Below are 10,800 nucleotides of genomic sequence, written 5' to 3' on the forward strand. Positions count from 1 at the left end.
CTTTGCTTTGATGAGAAAGTCAAAGAATTTGGCTTTTTTCAAGGAGTGAAGATGAATCTTGTGTCTATGTCAAGGCTAGTGGGAGTATAGTTAGCTTTTTGGTACTGTATGTGAATGACATACTACTCATAGGAAATGACATCCCAACCTTGCAGGAAGTGAAGTCCTGGCTTGTGAAGTGTTTCTCTATGAAAGACCTAAGAGAAGCTGCCTATATTCTAGGGATAAGGATTCTGAGAGACCGGAGTAAAAGACTAATTGGACTTAGTCAGAGTACCTACTTGGATAAGGTACTGAAGAGGTTCAGTATGCAAGATTCCAAGAAAGGAAAGTTACCCATCCAGAGTAACGCCAGACTGAGCAAAACTCAGAGTCCGAGTACTGACGCTGAGATAGCAGAAACGAGTCGAGTACCTTATGCTTCTTCAGTAGGCTCGATCATGTATGCTCTGACCTGAACTCGTCCTGATGTGGCCTTTGCCTTGAGCATGGTCAGCAGATATCAGGGGAACCCTGGCAAGGCTCACTGGACTGCGGTAAAGAATATCCTCAAGTACATGCGGAGGACTAAGGACTGGGTCCTTACCCTCGGTGGGAGTGATGACTTGTGAGTTGTAGGGTATAGTGATGCTAGCTTTCAGACTGATAGGGATAATTTCTGCTCTCAGTCAGGCTGGGTATTTACCTTAAACGGAGGAGCAATCACTTGGAAGAGTTCCAAGCAGGAGACAGTGGCTGATTCAACTTGCGAATCAGAGTATATAGCAGCAAGCGAGGCAGAAAAGGAGGGGATATGGATAAAGAACTTCATTGGAGACCTTGGAGTTGAACCAGCTATAAAGGAGCCAATGGAAATTTTCTGTGATAGTGAAAGTGCAGTTACCTTAGCCAAGGAACCAAGGGATCAGGGGAGATCCAGACACATCGATAGAAAATACCATTTCATCAGACATCGAATAGAAGAAGGACTCCTCGTGGCAAAGAGGGTATCATCGGATGAGAACCCAGCAGATCCCCTCACGAAGGGACTGAGTAGGGTTAAGCATCTACAGCATGCTCGGAGCATAGGGCTGAAGGATGATATTAGTTTTAGTAGTTAGATAATTTTGAAATTTGTAAAGTTTAATTGACATTTGATGATGAATAAAAGTTGTGTTTATTTATTAGTATAGTTTTGCTATCTTTTGTCAATCGTTTACTTTATTTCTTTTGCATGTTTTGACTTCCAGAATAATTATGTTTGGTATAACATATTATTCGAATTCTCCACAGTCGGTCATATGTTGGAAGTAGGTATGAATCAAGACTGTCATGAGATGGTTGCAGAGGTCTAAGTTGTTGGACATGACTACAACACTCACGAGTGCTCATAACTTCTATGCATTGGATTCAACCCACGCTCACTGGTATCACTTCATGGAATTTATCTGGAGTGATCGTGAGACGGTAATATCATATAAGTCTTCAAACCTAGAGATATGACTTATTGCCTATGAGTTGGTTATGCATTGATCGTACAAAACCGCATTGGTAACTCGATGTTATAAAACGTACTTTTGTGTGTGATTCAACAAGTAGTAGAATAAGCATATGAGTCGAAATTTATCTGTTCCTTCTTGGATTAGAAGCGATATCTGGGCCCCTCGATGATTTTGTTTTGACCTATGTACCGGGCCCGGTCAGAACCGAATTGATGTGTTCAATTTAGTTCTCTGTCAAACAAATCGGAAATCGGGAAACAAACTGCTGGACAATAAGTAAGACATTGTTCCATGTATTTGTCCGGCTCATATCTAGAACAGAGGATTATATGATCACTTATCTTAAATGGCGTATCATCATCTTCTCAGTTCTAAGAGACCTTGAAAGAGCTACGATTGCTGATCGGTTCCTGAAGTCAAACTTACAGATATAGTTATTAGACTTATCCAAGTGGGAGACTGTTGGACAAGGTGTCTAAGTCCATAACTATATTTGGTATGTACTTGACCCGACCCGGCATGGTCCATTTGGGTTGCATGGCATCATGCATTTGGATAGACAAAATGAGAGAAATAACACTTGTGGTTTATTAATATATTATAAGTTCTAATATATTAATAGTATTATTTAATTAGTATTGATCAAGAATTAATTTGGAATTAATTAAGTGATCAAAAGATGACTAATTAAATATATGGGTTGATTCTGTAAATCATCCATAACATGTATAGTGGGCTAAAGGCTCCATGGATTATCATGTTGGGTTAAACCCATAGGATGCTCCATGGGAGTTACAAACCCATGGGTCATGGAAATGAAGAGTCATGTCACATTAGGGTCTACATGGTGTAACCCTAGATGTGACACACTATATAAAGAACATGATGCACACCAAAATCGGCTACACTAAGAACAAGAGAGGACAAACCGATTTTTACAAGTGTTATACATTCTCTCAAAGTTATTCCAAAGCATTTGGTGTTGTGTGAAACATTTGAGGCATCACACTTGGGGTGCTAGGCTCTCAAGGTTTTCAAGGAATCAAATCAACTACAAGGTATGTAAGTCTAGCCATCTTTTATATTAAAAGTTCCCCATGTATGCTAGATAGGATTATGAACCTTGGAAATCAAATTTTGCATGTATTTTAGACAAACATAGATCCAAGGTTTTCTAGGGTTGCATGTACACTTAGGGGTGTTAGAATGATCATAACCCATCAGTTATCCTATGTGTTAGGCGGAGGCTAGTTCGAGATTTCCGAGTTCGAGACTGTTACTTGCTAGCTTGTGAGGTGAGTCTTCTCACTATACTTTACCTTGAGTGGTATTTATGTGTGACTAGAGGGTCTTATGTGCTTACTTGAGTTATGCATTTTGTCTGTGTGATATATATGCTATGTTATGTGTTACCGAGACCGGACCGGAGGGTCGAACGAGCTGTGAGACCAGAGGGTTCTCACTGAGACCAGACCGGAGGGTCCTCACTGAGACCGGGCCAGAGTGTCCAACGAGCCATGGGACTGGAGGGTCCTACTGCGACACATAGACCGGAGGGTCTTACAGAGTTATAGCCTCGAGTGGCTAATGTGCTATATTTGGTATTTTGGGGAACTCACTAAGCTTCGTGCTTACCGTGTTATGTGTTCCAGGTTTTCTTAGGATCGCGGGAAGGCACCAGCTTGATTTTACACACTAGTGAAAGAGTTGTGTTTTGAAGATCCTGGATTTTAAATCAAACAATTATGGAGTTGCGATTTTTAAATTAAATAAATGAGATTTTTGTGAAACGTGTTATGAGAGTTATGCGATTTTAAATGAAAATTTTATTTGAAAAAAATATTGCGGTGTTACAAGTTGGTATCAGAGCCTTGGTTTGAGGGATTCGGAAGCACCTTCGGGTATATCTGGACTCAAACTGAGGATTTGAGAAAAATTTTCAAAAGAAACGATTTTTCTAAAACGAGCAAGAGTTCTAAGAGAAAACGAGAAAGAGTAGTGTGTACAATCAGCCAGAGCCCGAACAGCGATTTCCCAAAATACCCTTATTGTGTGTGATGAGATACTTATGAGATACTATTTATGCATGCTAGATGATAGGCTAGGTATTTCATATTTTAGGGATAGAGTTGCCTGATTTTTATGCCTTAGCCCATGAGTTGTTGCTATCTGTTATGTGCCTTGAGTATGTGCTGGGTAAGAGTATGTAACAGGAATATTTCAGAGGGGTAGAGTTTTGAGTTAAGGAGTAATCTAGGAGAGATACCTAGATGAATATTGGAGGATCCTACTGAGAGAGTAGTTAGATACCTGCGTGGGGTAGAGTTGCTTAAGTTTGGTGACACCTTTTGTGTGTGAGCAGAGCAAATAGAGTTGTAACCTAGAGTGGTTTTACGTGCTGGTGGAGATTATTCGATACCCGGATGCTACTTGCTTCGTGCTTTGTGGAACTCTCGAAGATGGGAGTCAGCTACTAAGTGAATATGACGATATTCAGGAGGTAGATGGCTGGCATCATGAGGAGTTCTTCAGCAGCTGATGACAGAGAAGTGTGAGAACCTAGGAAGAGCCTAGGGAGTGAGCTTAGTCAGTTGAGTACGTTAATATAGGAGAGTGTTTCGCTGGAGAGCGAACACGCGTGACGGGATTGGTGATTGAGGAGGTGGAGCAACTACTTAGAAAATCTAGAACGATCCGTGTGGAAAGTATGGGTAGATGTGGCAGGTAGTATGGGCCCGTACTACTGAAAGAAGAGGACCCATACTCGAAACAGGGAGAATTCCAGTGGTTCTAAGTAGCAGATTGAGAGGAGATAGCATGGTTCGGGTACCATGAATCATAGCAGATCGAGAGGTGGTCACATGGTTCGTGTACCATGATTCGTGGCGGATATTGCTTCTGGTGTTACCAGCTATCCCATTGAGATTGATTAGACTGAGATCAGATGCGATAGAGTATGGGGCCAGAGGGCCATGTTGAAGGAGTTTCTATGGAGCATACCTTGAGAAGGAAATTGAGTTAATTTCCGAGAGATTTTTGGTGGGATGATAGTTGGAGTCGCAAGACTCAGGGATGAGTAGAGATGGTGCTTTATGGATGTGACAACCGTCAAAATTCGAGTCGGTCCTAGATTTGAATAAACTAAGTTGAACATATACGCACGACACATACTGGACTTAGTGACTAGAAGCTCAGTTATAACCTACTAGAAACTTGGAAGCAACTAGAAACAATGCATAATGTACTTAGATTTCACATTGATATGTGAATTCTACAACTACTTAGCTGTAGAGGCTATCCATATTCGGGTCACTCTTTGACTCGAACACCTTTTCATGAATCATATACACACATCATGCACTTGACCTAGAAGTAGAAATTAGGTCAAAGTCTCATAGAAACTTAAGTCAAAGTTGAAGACTAGGACTAGTATACTTGATTCCTCAATTTCGCTTGAATCTCGGAATCACTACATAGAATGCCAATAAACACCACAACCACAGCCTATTAACCACGAAATTATGGAGATTCATAAGGGTTTTTCAAGCCACAAATAAATTTAAGGTAAAGAACATACATCTCTTGAAGATCCACAACAATGATTTAAGCCATGCGTGTGCATTTTACTTCAAAAATCGACTTCTACTTCTTCATCTTCTTCAAACTTGTTTTCTTTTTGTTAAAATGGTTTTTAGAACATCATGGATGTGTTTTAACACCATGCATGTATGATAAACAAGGTTGCATGTTCATGATCTTAGTGAAAAAATCGATTTTAAGGATTAAACATCAAACTCAAGTTAAGTGTTTTTGAGAAACAAAATTTTGTTCATAAATGAATGTATACATTTTGATAAGTTTTAATCTTTTGATCTCTGGAAACATGACTAGAATATAAGTTTATCATGATATCTTTTAAAATATTTCAAAAGATTTACTCAAAGAAATGATGAAAACTCATTTTTCTAACCAATCACCATGCATGCAATCTGCCAGATTTCTTTACCTGACTTTAAACTGTCATATCTCACTCATTTCTTAACCAAAATTCGGGATTCTTTTTCTAAAATATAATATTTTGAGTTAGCTTTCAAACCCATCTGAGCTCACGGGAAAATTCAAATATTTCGATTTTTAGCAATTTTTACAAAACTGTTGCTCAATCAGCACCTTTTTGCGAATACTAGTTTTGTATTGCATGTTCAAAGATCTTATTCAATACTAAAAATCAAGGAAAAATTAACTTGAGCACTTAAAATCATGTATTAAGTGGTATAAAAATATCTTGATTCAAAAGCCTTTGGAACATGTTGCAAAAATTCTCAAAGTAACATCAATAATTTTTACCAAAATCACAAGAATCAAGTTTTCTCTATAATTGTTTGAGCCTTTAGGCATGTTTTTCGACATCAAAAATAAGAAAACAATTTTTGATTGTTATTAAATTGTTTGAAGTTGCATTCTGGAAATTTTCAGCTCAATATATATTTTCTTTATTTTTACATGAAAATAATAATAAAATAGAGTGTTAAAGCATATAAAATACTTAAACTTGTAAATAAATTCTGGAAATATTTGTGGATGACCCTTTAAGTTAACAAACATCTCTCACAAAGTTTCATCGATTTTTGTTACTGTTTAGTATGGTTTTTAATTTTCTTTTTATTTAGCTCTAATAAATCATAAAACCACTTTAGGGAATGGGAAAATATTATTTCTTATTTTTCGCAGCTTGTACCTTATATTTAAGACTCCGAAAAATATTTTGGGAATTTTTGAAAATGTATATCTATTTTTCTTGAATTTTTCTGTTTATAATGGATTAAAAACAGGAAAAATAGTTATACTCATCCAAAATTCATGAAAATTTACCAGAAACTCTTATAATATGTTAGGATGATACATAAAATTTTTGATGATTTTTATCTTCTGTATGCTATTTTTCTTCTATTTTCCCAAGATTTAATACACTTAAATATACAAAAATCATAAAAATTGTGTTAAACTTTTTGAAAACACATATTAATATTTTTTCTAGATTATGTACACTGTAAAATAGTTACACAAAAATTACAAGAATTTTTCATGATAATTTACTATTTTTCCATGATTTTATGATTATTCATGGAATTAAATGGTGAAAAATAGTTAGACAAATCAAAAATTCAAGAAAATTTATCTTAAGGTGTTTGACTTCAATTAAAAATGAAATACAAAGTTTGGGAAAGTTTAGAACTAAATTGATTTCGTTTTGAATATTTAATCATTGGAACACCTCTAAAATGTTAAATATTAACATTTCAATAATGGAAATTTTCCACTTAAATTGTTATATAACAATTGATTCTTTGAAACTTAATTTCCACAGAAAAATGTTTGTAACTTATCAATATTAAATTTTGACACATTATTGGCATAATTCTATTGTAGTAGTAAGTATACTAATATTAGATTTCAATTAGAGACTCATTAGTGTGTAACATCGTTGTAGGAAAACGATAGTGGTACGAGTGGAGCGTAGATCAAGGCATCATTTGCATCATCTCAATGCATTGTGAGTATTCACAACTCCCCTATTTTCGGTTTTTATGTTTTGGGGTGGAAAAGCATGTCCTAAACTATTTATGTTCATTATATTTAATTGACTCGTATAAACTTGATAACTATATTTTGCATATTGTGAGTATTCACGACTTCCCCTATTTTCGGTTTTTAAATGTTTTGGGGTGGAAAAGCATGTCCTAAACTATTTATGTTCGTTGTATTTAATTGACTCGTATAAACTTGGTTGCTATATTTTGCATATTGTGAGTATTCACGCACTCCCCTATTTTCAGTTTTTATGTTTTGGGGTGGAAAAGCATGTCCCGAAAAATTATTATTTGAATGTTGTATTTAAATTGATTTGTATCAAACATGATTGCTATTTTATTGCTATGTCTCTCTATGTATGTCTATGCAACACGGAACATGAGAACTTATCGTACTATGGCCCTTCCCTTATCTCTAACCATTAACTCTTTGAGCCAATGGTCATTATGGATAGCGATATTAGGAATTGACAACTCCTCACTCGCCCTATTGCTGGAGTGCATGATACCATATTCATCTATGGAACGATAAGCATAGATCTTGATAGGGCTTCAGTCATAGGTTTGGTTGAGACTCATTGTTTGCTCATACACATACAAACTCGTTACTTATTATAGCAATAAACTTGTTTATTAATTATAGCAATGAACTTTGTTTCTCATTACAACAACGAACTTTTATTACTAAAAACTTATATACATGTTTTAGCAATGAAATTGTTTGCTCCTTGTAGCAACGAAATTGATTGCTCATTTTAGCAATGAAACTTGTTTACTCGTTTGAGTAACGAACTTTATCTTCCATAAGAATATGAACGTTGCATCTCATTTGGGCAACGTAACTTTATTTCTCACGATGGCAACAAACTTTGTTTATACAAACTTATTTACTTATTTTAACAATATACTTTTATTATTGGAAACTTTTATCAAAACTTTGATTTCAATTCATGGAACCAATATTATTTTGTTTATCAGTGAGTACTCACCAACTATTTTTATAGTTGACGCTCGTTTTACATGCTTTTTCAGGAATCATCGAGTAAGTGGCACTTAGGGACACTTCACTTTTAGGAGCATTCGCATGTGTTGTATTTCAATTTACATTGTAATTTCTTTTAAAAGTTGTTCAAACCCATTGTGAATTTGTAATGATTTTTAATACTATGGTTGGTGTTGTCTTTTAACTTTTGCGATGAAACCCTTTGTACTGACACGCCCTGTGTTTCCGCTTTAGCGGGGTGTGACAGGAAATGGTATCAGAGCCGAAGGTTATAGAGAATACCGGTTTTCCTTTGGAAAACCACAACTATAGCCAAAAAATTTCTAAACGTTTTTAAAATATAGAACATACTACTGGTATAACTGATTCGAGTACGCATTATTGGACTTTAATTAAGTATAGCCTGGCCAACTATGCTTAATTAAGGAAACTTAATGCGAGGCTTGAAACGGTTATAGTAGAATTATGTTCAAAACAATTTTCAACTTAAACTTTTGAAAAACAAAATTTTTGGTGTGCCTACGGGCATTGCATATTATAGGCATTCATCTAGATACACTTAGAAACTAAGTTCACTGTTATATCAATGCCCTTATTTAGAAATATTCTTATCCCTTATCAAGTGCTAGGTTAACCACTTAGGTTATATCACTAGCCACTCTAAGAGCAATGCACATAGTACTAATAATGGGTATTCCTCGGTAGCTATTGACTTTAGATATAAGGTTAGTAGTTAGATATACACTAGTAATAATCTTAAGTCGAAACCAATACCAATTATCCCTCAATACCTCTTCATCGTCTTCGTACTAGAGTTACAACTAGGAAAAAGCGTTTCGATACCGACACGAATGATAATTGGAGCATCGCGTAAGGATGTAGATGAGTCACCACTAAGTAATCACTTGGATACCATTGGCGGGCATTCCGGATTCGACTCACAAGGAGACACAAAGGTTTAACCTATTGCTACTAATACGTGAGACCTTATTACTACGCTACGATTTAGCTTTAGGTTGTTTCCACCTTCAGGTTAAAACTTAACATAGGATATCCCTTTGACCTCTATAAAAGGCAACGAAACTACATTGACACCATAAAACGTTTTTTCAAACAATTTTTCTTGCCCTTTATCTTAGGGAAAAAGACATCGGTACTCGTCTTATACTCGCCTTGTACTCGCTTTAGTATTTAGGTACGATCAACTACACTAATATACTTATTCCTTACTTCTTAATCTTCCATCGAAAAATTATTTCATTTCATCGGTTTTATTTATCATCGATAAAATACTTTATAACCACTTCATACAACTTACTAGACATTTCCTAACAATGTAAGCCATATTTTCGCTAAAAATCTTTTGACAACTTGCTTTAACTTAACACTTTTCTTCACAACTCAATTTAACCAATATTCGTTTTAACCTTGCTATTTCAATTTCATTTCAAATTCATTTCAATGGATTGATGTGCTTTTAAGGGCATATAAACCATTTTAAACATTGCTTACCATTTTGACACGTCTTCAAAAAACTAGAAACATTTTCTTTTATAATCGTGTTTAAACTCTTTACTATAAAACTTAAACATATGACGTTAAAGTTCATATTATGTGTAAAAGCTTCCTCGGATCTTCAAACCACTTTTGTTTTAAGACTTTTGACTACTTCCCCATTTAGGCATCGTACTTTACTTAAATGTGTTTTCTTGAAACCCAACATGGTATTTTTACAACTTTCTAATCCAAATGTGTTTACAAGACAGCACTGATGCCTACATTTCAAAACACACCTTATTTGTTTATTTTATTTCAAATTAGTTTTATAATATGTGTTTATAAAACTTACAACATTGCAAAACTTAGTGTTCACTTTTAAATTTCCAGTGGCACCTTCAACAATGTATAATTACTCTTCTAAATCTATTGAGTCTTTACCTTATATGTTTTAACTATTATTGAACTCCATTCTAAAAAGTCAAATTGTCAGATTTTCAACTACCGTTTGTAGTGCTTCTTCTTTTTCACAAATGGAGTTTAACTTAATAAGGTAACTCGTGATTATTAGCAAACATTCTAAGACTCTCACATGTCTATTTAATCATCAATATACATCAAATATTAAAGTTTGAAATATATCTCAACCTGGTTTTAATCTACCTATAGACATTGTTATTATAATTTTAACAATAACAATCATTGCCGCCGCTACCTTCCTTTTTCTTTCCCCCGCACTTGATTTCTTGCTCTCCTTATGACTTTAGATCTCGCACACCCATAATAGTAACATAATACATTGTCCAACTTTGTTTCTGTCTATTTTGCTTCTCCTGGTATCATGTTTGTACACATACATACTAGAAGTCTATCCTTTCGTTTTGAGCGATTAATACACGTATAGCCGTGAGGAATAATTTTTATTTAGTCAACTTTGATATATTCAATTACGCCTTTTTATCATATACATCTTGTTTTTATTTTGAAATCTCTATAAACAAGTGATCCTTATTTACATTTGCTCTTTCGTTCTAAATTCAGAAACTTGATATAAAATGCAATTTTCATTGTATTTTTCCTTATAATTAATACACAAGATGAATACTCTTATGCTTATAATTTTTCTATATCCGGAAAATATATGTGAAGGATATGTATCCTTATGTTTCTTCTTTTCTTTAAATACATCAAGAATTTTGAATTTTACGATTATCTATTCTCTAAATGA

This window comes from Lactuca virosa, chromosome 5, assembly GCF_052849685.1.
Source record: "Lactuca virosa cultivar CGN04683 chromosome 5, Lactuca_virosa_CGN04683_v6, whole genome shotgun sequence".
In the NCBI taxonomy this organism is placed as follows: domain Eukaryota; kingdom Viridiplantae; phylum Streptophyta; class Magnoliopsida; order Asterales; family Asteraceae; genus Lactuca; species Lactuca virosa.